Source organism: Chlorocebus sabaeus, chromosome 12 (assembly GCF_047675955.1).
Source record: "Chlorocebus sabaeus isolate Y175 chromosome 12, mChlSab1.0.hap1, whole genome shotgun sequence".
NCBI classification, from domain to species: domain Eukaryota; kingdom Metazoa; phylum Chordata; class Mammalia; order Primates; family Cercopithecidae; genus Chlorocebus; species Chlorocebus sabaeus.
Genome location: NC_132915.1, coordinates 108367508 through 108382557, shown reverse-complemented (window position 1 = coordinate 108382557; position 15050 = coordinate 108367508). Strand labels below are relative to the sequence as shown.

The window sequence follows — 15050 nt, the reverse complement described above, 5'->3', positions numbered from 1 at the left end:
TAGTACAAAACAAGTAAAAACGATTCTGGGCTTTTGGAAAAAGAAGTTCTCAGCTGTTTCTGTATCATTTAAAATGAGATGGTTGCCGCCGACAGCCTCCAGTGCCACCGTGTGCTACAGCAGTGTGCGCGGATGCCCTCTTTCCTCCCGGAACCCAAGCAAAGGTGCTACTAGATCTCAGTTCTCTGCTTAAATCAGCGGTGGCCCACAGTGGCCACCACCGCCAAATGATGTCCTCAGCTCCTTCCCCACAGCTCCATTCCTATCAAAGGGTGTTGGAAATTTCTGAATTCTGGAGGCCCAGAGCTTCCCAAGGAAATTGGCCATATTCTGTCTTTGCCCCTTGGAATGTTGTTTCCCCATTTTCACTTAATATAAAACGATCCCTGCTCATGGGCCTCAATCTGTTGTTCAAACTCACCCAACACAAAGAAGTCTGAAGTCTGCACTGCTTTATTTTAGCGTTTCTCATGAGAATTTTAGCCATAAATTAGGGTCCAGGGACTGTTGATGGTGGATATAACCTATCCCAGGTTGCCAGGCCTAATTAATGATACAACACCGGCTCTTCAGCCAGAAGGCCTGGCTTCTGCCCTGGCCCAGGGAACTGTTCTCGTTCTCGTGTGTTGCTTGGACTTTCCCTGGAGAGTAGCTATCCAGGGAAGAGATTAAAAACAGCCGAAGGCGGGTCTTGTCCTTGTTGGTTTCTGTCTTTGCTCCAGGTGCATGACATGCTCATCTCAGCCTGTCCACAGCGCACTCGGAACGTGCTGGAACTGCATGGTCAGTTGCTCGCCAGCCACGCCACCTCCCCAGCAGTGGGGCTTCTGAGTCAGACTCTAGCTTTTCACATCTCCTGTCTCTCCATACACTCTGCGACACCTGCCCAACTGGTTTGTCAGCCCAGTTACAATGAGCTCCTGACTGGCAGCTGCCCCTGTGGCCCCGCCCCGCCAGCATCTCCCAACAGCTAGAGCAGTTCTGTTGTAGGAAGGCTCACATTCCTTGGCACATACCAGACATATCCCGTTCTCATTGTCGTGAGAGAAAACAGCTATTTAATTGGTAATGACTTTCCCCTAAAAGCAAAAGTCCTGGTATGTAGAAGAGGTGATGTGGAAGACAGATCATTATCGAGTTGTTACCTGTGCCCCTCCCACACATCCCTACATTTCCTAAATATTTCTGCTGGGAAAGGTCCCTCATGGCCTAATAGAACCCGAGAAAAGGCGGGAGATTTGAGAGCGTTTCAAGAAGCTAATTTGCACCCTTTCTGGTAATGAGGCCTCACCCTAGCAAATGCAGCCATCGTAATACAAACAAGCCAAAGCAGCCACCAATTGGGATGATGATGTGTTTTCAAGAGCCTTCTGTGAGTCCAGATCCCAGGAGGCATGGATCAGAGCTCAGCCAAAGTGCTTCATTTTTAAGGGGGAATTAATATTCTCATCACTAAATGCGCACTAAAGATCGACAATAGACCAGTTTTTCTCTTTTGTTAAAAACTTGCAAAGAGTTGCTGAGTTGAAAGACAAAGTGAATCTCCCCATCTGAGGAGGTAAGCGGAATGCTATTTCTTGTTTTTAGCAGAGCAGCTTCGGCGAGCTGCAAGCTGTCTTCCCGTGGAGGGGAGACCCTGAGGGACCCGCTGCCCGTTTCCAGCAAGCCTTTGCATGCGGTGTGTTTGTACTCGCTGAAGACAGCGCATGACTCTCTAAATAATTTACCAGTTGATTAATAGACTCACAGGGGTATAATTAGAAGAGGGAGAGACAGTGGGTACAGTAACCGGTACAGTGCTTGGGGGAACAGGAGCCTTTATTTTTTTAAAGAAACTTTCTAGGGTGCTGGGCGTTTGAAGATAAGTTGGGAAGAGCTCAGTGCCTCTTCTCTTTTGAAGTGGAAATAGGACAGTTTGAATCCGTCGAGTTTAATTTTTCACAAGCTTTCGGGGCCCCGCAGTGCAACTCCCTTTTTATTATTGAAAAAACTCTACATTTTTCTTTCATTTTTCTACACACACACACACACACACACACACACACACACGCCAAGCAGTAAGTAATAAACACATTAATTTACTCTTATCCTATGTGGATTTCCTTCGCGTTGCCTCCCCCAGGTGTGCTGGCCTCTGTCCCTTTGGCACCCCCAGCCCAGAGCCCCCACTGCAGGGTGGCCTAGAGGTGGATTAATGGATGCCCCTGTAATTTATGCATTTTAAAGGAACCCTCACCTCGGTCTGACAATGCTTTTGAAGTAGCTCCTTTTTTCAAGTCAAACTTTTGACTTTTCCGCTGGGACCGCTACAAAGATTTCCTTATGGAAACTAGGTAGGAGTCCTTTTCAGCCCGAGAGAAGGCTGTGGCCAAGATAGCCCAGCAGAGCGGGAGGGTGAAAGTGTTGCTTGCGTTCTGGGGGCTGGAGGGCCCGGGATGAGGACAGTTAGAGGAAGGGCGAGCACCTTTGCCTATCAACAGGTTTGTGCCTCCCGAGGGGCCTTCTCTTCAGTTTTTGTACATGAGACTTTCATTTTGAAATTGTGCATTGTCTCTCTCCAGTATGAAAATGATGCTTTGCCAGGGGGCAGCCCCGTCACCGAAAGGTCAAAAAGCCTTTGCTCAATGGCTAGTCTAGTGGGGAAACTGAGGCAGTGAGTGATGCCAGATCATTCATGCATCCATTCGACGACATTGTGCCGGAGTGGGGGCAGGTCTGGCCTGCTTAGCACTGTTCCTTGTCACCTGGCTGGAGCCACCATAGGGGCACAGCCAGATTTTCCTGTTGGGCTGAATGTCAGGTGTTGCTGTGTGTCCGGTATCCAGATTAAAAAAGAAACCAAACCCAGCCCAGACATTTCTGGGGAGTCCAGGGAGAGCCGGAGTGCACAGAGTCATCCTTGCTCTGACCAGAGCTTCTAGAAGCATTTCCCTCTCCGTGGGCAACCCCAATGGCTTCAGAGAAGAGCAAACCTCCAGTGCGCTCAGCTGTGAAATTGTCTCTGACAGGCCTGACCCTGGAGGCCCCGGGCCTTCTTCTCCAGTCGGGAGGTCTCTCGGTGTAGCTGTCTGGGCAGCCCCTGGCATGCCTAGAGCTGTGCTCCTGCCCCTCACAGACCCCCGCAACGGCAGGTGCAGCTTGAAGCCTCTTTGCCTCTGGGAACGTCCTCGCCTGACGGGAGCTGACACGGGTTCTTTCTCACTGGGCTGTGAGTGGGGCCTGCAGAGGCAGCGGCAGGACATGAGGGGTGGGGAAGAGGCGGCCCCAGTGACCCTCTGCAGCCTCTACACCTATGATCGGGGACATGGGACTTGCTGGGGTTTGTCAACCAGAAGCTGGCTCTGAGGTTTCCTGTGCAAGGGAACTTGGCACAGCCTCATCGGACACGGAGGGAGGGAAGCGGGCACCACACCCTGCAGCTTCACACCTGTCGCTGCTGCTCTGGGTGACAAGGGCACACCCGACAGAAGAAGCAAGATGGGAGCAGAGGGACACGGGACGGGGAGAGGCAAGGGAAGAGGCTTCCTGGCATACAGAGGGATATACCTGCCCCCACCCCCTCCCTGGGAAGATCCTGAGGAAGCAGGGGATGCGGGAGGCCGGGGAAGGGGAAGGGGAGTTCCTCCTCCTCACCCTCACCGCAGACCTCCTCTGATCGACTCCATCCATGATCTTCATTGCAGAACTCTGACCTCCCCCTAGTCTTTGGTTGGTTTACTGGGAGACAAGATGGCCTCATCTGGGACCTCCCCACCCCAGGATCCCCCTGTTTCTGCTCACGCTGTCTGCTCGGCCGGCCGCTTCCAGGGCTGAGGAGCCAGCTCCCGCAGGGCCCATGGTAGGAGCTCAGCTAGGTTAGTGGAAGAGCGAGCCTGTGGCAGTTGACCTGGGTCCCTGTGGTGTGGACAATCCCAGGCCAGCCTGTCCCCAGCACCTGGGGCCCAGATGCTGCCCTCTGCTGCCTGCATTTCTATTTGGGTGAGGCCCCTCTCCATGGGCAGCCCCAGTGGCTTCAGAGAGTTAGTCTTTTTTTGTTGTTGTTGAGATGGAGTCTCGCTCCATCGCCAGGTTGGAGTGCAGTGGCGTGATCTCAGCTCACTGCAGCCTTCGCCTCCCGGGCTCAAGCGATTCTCCTGCCTCAGCCTCCTGAGTAACAGGACTACAGGCACCTGCCACCACGCCCAGCTAATTTTTGTATTTTTAGTAGAGACAGGGTTTCACTATGTTGGCCAGGTCTCGATCTCTTGGCCTTGTGATCCGCCCGCCTCGGCCTCCCAAAGTGCTGGGATTACAGGCGTGAACTACCGTGCAGGGTCCAGAGAATTAGTCTTGAAGGAACAAAGAGCAGACAGGTCACAGAGGGCAGCATGCAGCCTGAAGGGTTTCTAGAAGACAGGCGAGTGACTGTCACTCCCAGATGGGAGGGGCCGTGGCTACAGGTCAGGGCTCAGAATCACACAGACCTGGTTCCCATTCAGACTCTGCTTCCTCCCAGCTGTGCTACTGGGCAGGCCATGCACCCCGTCAGAGCTCCCTTCAGTTTTCCTATCAGTAAGGTGAGCTTTCCTAGGATCCCATTTGTTGGCTTGCTCTGTGTAAAGGGAATTGTGTCTGTAATTCACTAATTACTTACTACGGTCACTGGTTACAATCACTGACTACTCACCATGATTATGAACAAGAATGGAGTTGCCATCGTCATCATCTTAGTGGTAGTAATGGTACTCACAGCAAGTCCTGTCGGGTGTGAATATATTTTATATACAGGAGATTTTTTTATATTTATTTATTTCCTGTGACTGCTACCAGCTTTGGGGACCCGGTCCCTGCAGTCACTGGGAACTGACAGAGCTCCTGTTGCATTACTCTGATGCTCGGTGATATGGTTGGCTGTGTCCCCACCCAAATCTCATCTTGAACTGTAGTTCCCATAATTTGCACATGTCGTGGGAGGTAATTGAATCATGGGGGTGGTTACCTCCATGCTGTTCTCGTGATAGTGAGTTCTCACAAAATCTGATGGTTTTATAAAGGGCTTTCCTCTGCTCTGCCCCTTCGCTCTGCACTTTTCCTTGCTGCCTCTATGTGAAGAAGGACATGTTTGCTTCCCTTTCTGCCATGATTGTAAGTTTCCCAAGGCCTCCCCAGCCTCGCCGAAGTGTGAGTCCATTAAACCTCTTTCCTTTGTAAATTACCCAGTCTTGGGTATGTCCCCCAGTTATCTCTTGTAGCCCAACAAGCTACCCTCCAATTTAATGGCATAAAATGACACTGAGTTTATTATGCTCCTGATTTAGTGGGTCAGGGTTGGGGGCAGGACATGGCAAGGAGGCCTCGACTCTGCTCTGTAGTGACTTGGGCTTAGGTGGGTCGCCTTGAACTGCCTAAGAGAGCTGGGCTGGCTCACCTGGGGACTTACATCTGGATCTCAGTTCTGGCGTCAGGTTGGTTCCTTGGTTCTTCTCCATGTTGCATCTGCCAGGATGGTGTGTCCAAGACAGATTCTTCATCGCCATGCCTGGTGCCTGGGAGGGCACGCTTGGAATGGCTGGGGCTGGCCAGGCATCTTCCCTCCTCACAGCCTCTCCCTGGGGCTGGCTTCACCTGCCTTTTTACATGGTGGCTGGCTGCTCCTGGCTTAAGCACTCCACAGAGTTCAAGGGCGGCAGTGGTTGGGGTGGAAGATGGGGCCAGCGGCCAGGCATCCCATGACCTCACCATAGATACCCCAGCATGCACTTCTGTCTGATTCTATTCATGGAGCTTGTCACTGGGGCCAGCCCAGGTTCCAGGGAGGGGATTGAGACACCGGCCCCCTCCCGGCCCCTGCCCTGGGAAGAGTAGCAAAGAAGGCGTGGCCATCTTTAGTCTCCCACACCGGGGAAGGCTTGATGTGAGCATTTCAGTTTTGTTCAGGATGGGCTGCCCCACATGCCTGGGAGGCAGCTACAGCCTAAACAGCCCTCAGGAGCTGGGTCCCCAGGCGACATCGGGCGCCACACAGGGGCCTACCAATACCTCGGTGGCTTTGGAGCCCAATGCTGTCCCCATGAAGAACAGGAAGCCCTGGCTAGGAGGTAAAATGAGTCACCCAAAGGCAGGTTGCAAGTGGAATGCAGACTGTAGGGCATAGTTCAGGCCTCTAGTCCTCATGATCACAGTGCTCGTCCTCCTAAAAGTCAGGTGGCAGCAAGCAGCCCCAGAGCTGGACTGGCTGTATGCAAATCCAAGCTCCACTCCCTGTGAGCTGTATGGCTGTGGGCGAGTCACTTCCTCTTCCTGTGCCTTGGTTTTCTAATCTGTAAAATGGGATTCTGTGGCTACTTCTTTCATAGGGAGAAAACTACATGAATTAATATTTGAATTAGAACAAAGACAGGCTTAGAACAGGGCCAGGCTCATCATATGCACTCTAGCATACATGCTTGGTGAGTCAATATCCTATTGTATCTTTTCTCTCCCAGAACACTAGGCTCATGGTTCTGCTTGCTGCTGACTTTCTTCTCATAGATTGTGTGGGCTCTGGCATCCTCGCTGCCCTTGAGATGTGGGAGGAAAAAACCGATTCTAAGCCCTGAATTCATTAAAATGGAAGGAAAATCATGTTCCTTAAACTCTTTGATCTGCAGTGTACACTTAGTGAATACATCATACTTTAAAACAATCCAGTTCACACGCAGACTAGCTGACCTCTGCTCATTTTCCCAGATACTTTCATATTCCACTGAAAGATGTAAAAATGTACTTTAAAATAAGAGGAATTATCAAATCATTCTGCACAGTGAGGCTAGCTGAGCTTTTCTAATAAAGAAGTCTTACTGATTTGCTAAGTGATGTACCAGTTGTTTATAGAAGAATGTCTATTTTTGAATAGTCTCTTTTGTCACCTAAAACAAAAGAGACTATTTTGTCACCCCTTCATTTGAAAGGGACAAACTGGCCAGGCGTGGTGGCTTATACCTATAGTCCCAGCACTTTGGGAGGCTGAGGGTGGCGCATCACCTGAAGTCAGGAGCTCAAGACCAGCCTGGCCAACATGGCGAAACCCCATTTCTACCAAAAATACAAAATAAAATTAGCTGGGCCTAGTGGCACGCTTCTGTAATCCCAGCTACTCATGAGGCTGAGGTAGGAGAATCTCTTGAACCCAGGAGGTGGAGGTTGCAGTGATCCAAAATTGCACCCCTGCACTCCAGCCTGGGCGACACAGCGAGACTACTCTGTCTCCAAAAAAAAAAAAAAAAAGAAGAAGAAGAAAAAGGGGACAAACCGAAATGTTCACTGTTGGGCATCTCTGAGCCTCAGGTAGATATGTCAACGCCGTGTGGGCACCTCAGTGTTGTCTTTGCCTTTTGCCCGAGTAGACGTGGTAAAGAAGGGAGTGACAGAAAGTGGGTGGCCCTCTCCAAGGGAGGAGGGACACAACGTGGCCTCCTAGTCTGCAGGGCACCCAGGGCTGATGTACTTACTTCTCTGGACTTGACAGAAAATCCAATATTAAAACATTATTATTTCCTGGCGCCATTGTCTGCCAGGCAATTTTAAATGTTGTTAAGCAATAGAGGTATCAGAGTAGAAATGTTGGCGTCTAAGGAAACCGTGGAAGATGTCTATTTCATCTCCTACTTGGGGAACCAAGGCCCGGCCAAATGGGGGTTTGTCTGGGGCAAGTGACTAGAGTTTACCAAAGAGCAAGCTAGATCCGGTGGGCCTTACCCTCCCTTAGGAATCGCAGGGTGTGGCCGATGGAACAATCCCGGTTTCTCCTCATTATCTTCTCCTGGTTTGGAAATGTTCTGTGCGTTGCTGGCAGCGTTCACTTGGGGGTGCAGAACCCATGTTCCACCAGCAGGTGGTAGTAAATAACAAACAAACGGCTTCACCAACGGAAACACCTGGCGCCAGGTCCTGGCACTGGGGCGCTGCGGGGCCTTCAGGGCACGCAGGATTTCCGGCGACAGCAGCGAGACGAGCTTGCAGGCCCAGCTGCCGGGAATCCATGCCATCCCGAGAGTGATGGCCTCCAGAGATGGGAGGCGTTCGGCTTTCCTTGAATTAAGTCAGGGCCTGGGCAAACCTCCCAGCAGCCTAGCGTAAAGACCCTGGCGGGATGCAAGCCCCGCTTCTTTCAGGCACCAGGTTGTGTGAAATGGAAATTAAAAACAAAACCAAAAGCAACCCCCTTTCCTCCTCCACAGTCCTGTTCCTTTTCTAAGATTCCTGGACCTCCTGGATCCCATTGGGTCCCCTTCAGGAGGGGTGGGACCCGGGGACCCAGGGACCAGGAACTGTGCTGGGAGGAGAAAGAGAAGCAAATGCTAGCCTGCCCCTATGAACACTGATGCTCACCTTGATGTCGATTTCTTTTTTCTTTTTTTTTTTTTGAGATGGAGTCTCTGGCTCTGTCACCCAGGGTGGAGTGCAGTGGTGCGATCTCGGCTCACTGCAAGCTCCACCTCCCAGGGTCACACCATTCTCCTGCCTCAGCCTCCCGAGTAGCTGGGACTACAGGCGCCCACCACCACGCCCGGCTTATTTTTTATATTTTTAGTAGAGATGGGGTTTCACCGTGATAGCCAGGATGGTCTCGATCTCCTGACCTCGTGGTCCGCCTGCCTCGGCCTCCCTAAGTGCTGGGATTACAGGCGTCAGCCACCGCACCCGGCCGACGTCAATTTCAAGGAGGTCTTGAAGAAGGAAAGAAGTTACACGGGGCAGCTTGAAGCGAATGTGAGGGGTGAGAAGAGGGAGTGTGGGTGCGGTGTAGGTATGTAGGTGTATTTGCTAAATGTGTTTGTGTAATGAGGCTGTGTGCTTCGTTCGTGTACTGTGTGTGGATAAGTGGGTATACACTGCGTGTTGTGCATGTGGGGGGCTGTAGGGGTGTGGGGTGTGTAATGTGTGTGTGGGTGTTTGCAGCTGAGTGCATGAGCACGTGTGTGTGTGCGTGCCTGTGTGTGTTGTAGTTTCAGGTGTTGTGTGTAGACATGTATGTAGTGTGTGGGAGAGTTTATGAGTGTACATGGAGGGGTGGCGTGTGCGGGGCATGTGCAAGGGTGTGTGGGGAGGTACTAAGCTCTTTCCAATTTGCCCTAGGCTGCCAAGGAGGGTCACACGGCTTATCATGGGTCTAGCAATCAACCTTGGCATGTTTTTTCCTTTAAGCCACTGGCTGAAGGAGCTATTTCCTTTGCTCCACTTTTTGTCCTATCTTTGTGTGCCACCCCCAGCAACCTTAGTGCCCCTCATATCTTCTCCCTCAACAGCCCCAGGGACAATAACTGATGGGCCGAAAGCCAAGGTCCCTGCAGGGCTGGCTCTGCGGTGCGGTGCGGACAGCAGGCGGCGGCATGGCGCAGCAGGAGGGGCCTCCGGTGCCTGCTGCAAAACTGCAAGCTGGCCTGGGTGCGCTCTCCGGCCCCTTTCCTGCTCACACCCATCAGCCCTGGAGCTGGATGTGACTGAGGGTGACTGAAGCCAGACCTGCAGCCCGGGAGGAGTCAGTGTCACCCAGTTCCATCTCATAGGTGTTGGGACTCCTGTCCCGAGCCGTGGAACTGCTGTGCAGGAGGGAGCCCGATGGGATCCTGGGCCTTTAGACAGGACTCCTTCCCCTTCGAGACAGGAGGGTGGGCCACGGGCCCACAGTCGGGGGTGGAGGGCTGGGAGCATCCCACTTGCCACCATGGATCCCCATCTTACCCCCGTGCCAAGCCCCAGGCACACCCAGCCCCGCGGGGAATAAATGGATTGAGATTTTAATAACCCAGAGGTCAACTCGAGGACTGCCATCTTTTATGGAAGATCTTGAGGAAAAAAAACACAACGAAACCATGTGGTGTGACGTTATGAAACAATGGGATACTCGTATCTTGCACTTGGCTAAATTTAGGGTTGACAGGACATTCCAGAGAGGTAGCCCTTGGCGGTAGCTTGTATGAAGGGTGAGATGTTAACTGTCAAGCCCGGAAATCAAGCCTGAGGCATCGACTTAATGGTGAAAGACTTTAGACCACGCTGAAAAATCTCTATCTGAGAGGAGGAGAAAGGGTAAATGGACAGCATTATCAAGGGGACTCGAAACTTCTGGCAGAGCACCGTGAAGCAAGGAGCAGCTCGTTCTCAGCTTTGTGCTAAGCTGGCTGGTCAGACCACGCGGGGCTGGAAACGTGAGTCTGTAGCTGACAGGAAAAACCAAACAAGCCGCAGCAAAACAGACACCAAGCCTCAGAGAGGCTGGGACAGGAGACACAGGTGGGTTTTGGGGAAATTACACTAAAGGCGGCGTCTTCAGGGTTCGCCCCTCACCCCTCAACCCTGCGTGCCGCTGAGGAGAGGTGCTGACTGGGAAAGGTCGGTAGCCTCAGAGCAGCACCCAGTGGGGTCTGTTGCTTGTCTTGACCCAGTTGGGAGAGCCCTACATGACACAGAATCCCTGTGCGCTGGGAGAGGACCAGTGCAGCCCCTCAGCCACGCAGCCCCAATGAGGAACTGTGAGCAAAAATGTGTTGCTGTTCCATATAAAAGGTTAAAGGACTCGAAAGAGGAGCTTTCACAGGACTGCTAACACAGGCAGATGTGGGCAAATGCCCGTGATGCCAGGCTTCTGGGCAGAGCTTCCAGAACTGATGGAGTTACAGGACGGCCGGAGGCCACCCACACTGCAGGTCCCCCGAAAGGGAGAGCCGCCCATGGCCTTCGGGGGAGATTATGTCCTTTGTCACTTTAGGAACGGTCTCTCACAGGGGCCATTTCAACCTATTTTAGGTGTTAAATGGTTCCTTTAAAAAAAAAACACCACATTTTTAGTGGAAAACTTTAAACACATCTAAAAAGGAGAGAGAATAGAATAATGAACCTGTGGGACCCATCGCTAGTGTAATGAACCTCACGTGCTTGTGGCCACCCTTGTTGCGTCTAGAACCACCCTCCCCTACCCCAGAGACCCCTCCCAGCAAACCCCAGGTGCTAGTTCTTTTGGCTCATTCTTTTGACTGCATATTTAATTCGCGAGTGGGTGATCACGTAGAGATGAATGGAATGACTGAGAGGAAGGGTCTCCCTTGGTTATTTTCTATTGCCGCAGGACCTGATTCAGTGCTTGGTGAGAAAAATCCTTAAGTTTTCTGGCCCATGAACACTTGAGGAACTAAAGAACTTCCTGGTTTTTAGAAATGGTTCTCTTTTTTCCTTCTCTCCCTCCCTCCCTCCCTTCGTGTTTATTAGGTGCTTTCCATGGGCCCAGTACTGTGCTGGGTGCTGGGGTATAGCAATGAGCCTGACCCTACTAGGGGGATCCCTGCTTTCATGAAATGGGGGTTGGGGTGGGAATGCAGGTATTAAACAGATACTACATCAGTTGTTACTGATGTGCGCTTGTGATGAGGCCTTCCGGGAAGTGCTAACTGCAGAGCCTGCGTTTCCTGATTCCTGCAAAGAGGGGTTTGTTTGGGTTTTGGCTCAAAGTGGGAACCGGTGTGAGCATTCTGTTTCTTCCTCAATCTTTTGGAAACTTGGCCCTCCCTGCCTCCGACGTCCCCAGCACTTCCTACTTCTGTGACCTCTGCTTTCCTGCCCGGTTTGTGTTGCATTACATCCGGGTCCTCTCATCTCCACCACCCTGGGCTCCATGAGCAGAGGGATTGGGTCCGATTCATAGACCATCAAGTGGCGGCCACCCTTCTCGCTCCTTTTCTCTCTCTCTCTCTCTCTGTGTGTGCGTGTGTTTGTGTATGCAGCATGTATACATGTATATATATTAATATAATTAGATATGAATATATGTTTAAATTAGACCATGTATACAAGTCATTGATTTACCTGCTTTTTTCTCATTCTGTCATAGACTTCTGCCTCGACCTGTCATAGATCTCTTTCCAAGTTAGTATAGAGATTATTTTTAAAAGGTTGTCTAATATTCTATTGCAGAGATGAACCTTCTTTGATTTAATCTGTCCTTTATTGATGGACACCCAGATCATTTCCAATTGTCACTATTATAAACAACACTGAAATGGACATCTTTGTGTACACATCTTTTTCCCCTCTGGGCTATTATCGCTTAGGTTCAAGTTCTTAGAAGTAGGATTGCTGGGTCAAAAGACATGTACATTTTAAATTTTGATGCAGGTTGGGAAATTCTCTCTAGAAATCTTTGTTAACTAACAGAAAAAACAAAAAACAAAAACTTCATTGTATTTCTGTCTGGCCTTCCATTTTTCCTGTGAGTCAGATTTCTCCCCAGTTGAGAAACTTTGCCCTTATTGGTTCATCAGTGGCCAATGTGAGGAACTCAGGGGCTCCAGGCCATTGGGTAATGAGGCAGCAGGATAGTTGGGGGTGTTATGGGCCGGGGGTCAGGGTCCTATCCCAGCCTGATCTCCAGCTGACTAGATGGCCTTGAGTGCGTTACTTAAACCACAACCGCCTTGGGCCTCAGTTTCCTAACTTTCAAGCAAGAGGTCAATGGGAGGACCTTCCAGGCCCTCAGAAAGCTGTGGCTCCAAAGGTCAGACCACCTGCAGTGCAGCTGGGTTTCCAAGCCATCCCTGATTATTGGAGATGACACTCAGAAAATATTTGGTCCAAGTAATTCTCACCCCTGAACAGTGGAGGCCTTCGTGGGCCTAGACTATTAGCGGGATCCGCCATCTGATCCCAGCCAAATGCGGCCTCCTTAGAAGCCGTCCTAGGCCCAATGAAAGCAGCAGCCTCCCATCATTTGGTTGATTTTCTTCACAGTACTCATGACTCTCAGAAATGGTTATTTGTTACCTGGGTAATGTTTGTCTCCCAGAGACAGCGTGAATTTCAGGAGCCCGCGAGCCTTGGCAGTCAGGCTTGCTGTGTAGCCCGTAGCCCATGTCAAGCACAGTGCCTGGCACAGCCCACATGGTCAGCGACTACCCACTGGGTGAATCGTGGGGAAAGGGTTATTTCTGTATTGGTTTCTTCTTTCCGTGAAAATATCTGTAAATATTAAGGATAAGCCTGGACTGGAAGGCTCTATGGCAGATTCTTACCCCACATTGTTTTAAATCAGTGTTTATTCATCCTGGCAAGAAAACACAAGGTCTCTGGATCAGAGAACAGACTAAATTCATTTACACAGTAATCTCAGAGCTGGCTCCCCACGCCCAGGTCCTCACAGGCAATGTGGAAAGAGCCAAGTGCACCCCGAGTGTACAGGGGGTCTATAGCGGGAGGGGAGCCCCAACATTGTGACTCTTGGAGCTTATGCGGGACAACATGCCAGCTCCCTCCCGAGCTTTACCCTGGAAGGAACCGACTCCGACTTCTTCAGAGGAGAGGAGGAGGAGATCACTAGGTTTACAGCCCTTTCAATGTAAACAAATGTCTGGGGCAGAGGTCCCTGAGTCTCTCTGCCGATCTCTGTCTTTAACTTCCAAGGCTGTTCTTAATTGGTCATCCTTTATCCCAGGTGCCAACAGTCTTTGCTGAGACGCCCTGACCACGGGCAAGCATGAAAATATTCATGAAGCATCACTTCCCCACACACATCTCCTGAATTGAAAAGTAACAGCCACCACCTCTGAGTGTCCGCTATGTGCTGGAGTTGTAAATGTGGTGTGAACTGGTCACGATGGGTCCTGTGACCCACTTTCAGCAGATAGGAAGCTGAGACTCGGAGAGTGAGAGACTGGAGATGAGACAGCAAGGAAGGGAAGAGCTGAGATGAGACCTAGATTTGTGAACGCCCCAAGCCCATGTTCTTCTCTCTACCACCTGGCTTCCCCAAAGTCTGGTCAAGTTGGTTTTAACAGAGTTGATTAGTTGCAGTGAAGCGTTTGAAAAAGAGAAGCCTTCTATTTATTCAACATCTACTATGTGCCAGGCATTGTTCTAGGCAGGGAAAAATGAGAGAGACATGGTCCTTTGTTCTGATGGGACCCACCCAGGAGAGAGACGCAGACATTAAAGAAAGAATCACCCAGAGAGAAGTACCCTTGTGATAACAAGGGTGGCAAGTGAGGGAGGATGAGAAGTGCAGGCTGAGGGCTGTCCGCAGAGACTTCCCTGGGGAGGGAACATCCCACCGTGGCCCTGAGGCTGAGTTTGAAGGCTGAACCCAGGCAGGGTGTGGGAGAAGGGTGTTCCGGATGGAGGAGGTGGCACATGCGAAGGGAGGTGCAAGCTGGGAAGATTCACCTGGGAGGAAGGCAGGGCGCAGACCTTGCCCTGGAAAGGAGACTGTTCTTTATCCTCAGAGCACTGGGGGGCCACTGCAGGTTTGAAGCAGGGGAAGAAGGGATGGGATTCGCTGAAGTGACTTCTCATTCATGCTAGGTAGCCCGATGTTCTCGTGAAAGCAAAACCCTTTTCTGCTCTTTCCTGGGGACTGGGGAAGAAAGGATGAAGGACTTGAGAGAGAACACATTCAGGGAAATGTAGATTGCTTAGAATTAGGTTTATGGTTTTTTGGTGGCAAGGGCAGCAACCCAGCAAGTCACGGCCACAGGGGAAAACGGCTGGTAGTGATTTTTCGGCATCTCTTCCTTCCATGTTCACCTGGCTGTCAGCCTGGGGGGCCCTGTGGAAGGTTTCAAATGTGTGCTTCAGGCCCTCTTGCCAGACACCCGGGCAGTCGGTAGGAGGGCAACGAGGCAGCTTCCAGAGAAACTGCCGAACTCACTGCCACCACACCCCTAGGAACCAGTTCCAATCGGGGCCACAGTCATAGCAAACAATGGTAATATTTACCAAGTATTTCTGGAAAAATGAGTGCAAAGTGCAGGAAACGCAGTGCAAATTGCTAGAACGCAGTACATTAGCAACATAGGACATTTAATGAGTCTGGGAAGAGAGGTATGAATTTCAGGAAAATGTCAATTGCCGCAATGTAAACAAGAGGCTTCTCAATATCTCATTCTCCATAGGACTTTATTTCAGTCTTTGGTTATAACTAGTCTGTGATTCTCGGGAGAGACTTCATTCTCAGCATCAAGGAGGGGAAAATTGGAGAATTTGGGGAAAGAGAGGAGTGGGGGTTGCTAGTGCATTACAGACTAGCAGAGAGCTTTGGGGGCACT

At 51.0% G+C, this 15050-nt stretch overlaps 1 protein-coding gene across 5 annotated transcripts in view; it reads left to right on the top strand.

Annotated features, from left to right (window-relative positions):
* Positions 1 to 15050, top strand: part of AK8 (adenylate kinase 8) — a 155530-nt gene that overhangs the window by 69156 nt on the left and 71324 nt on the right. The window lies entirely within an intron of this gene.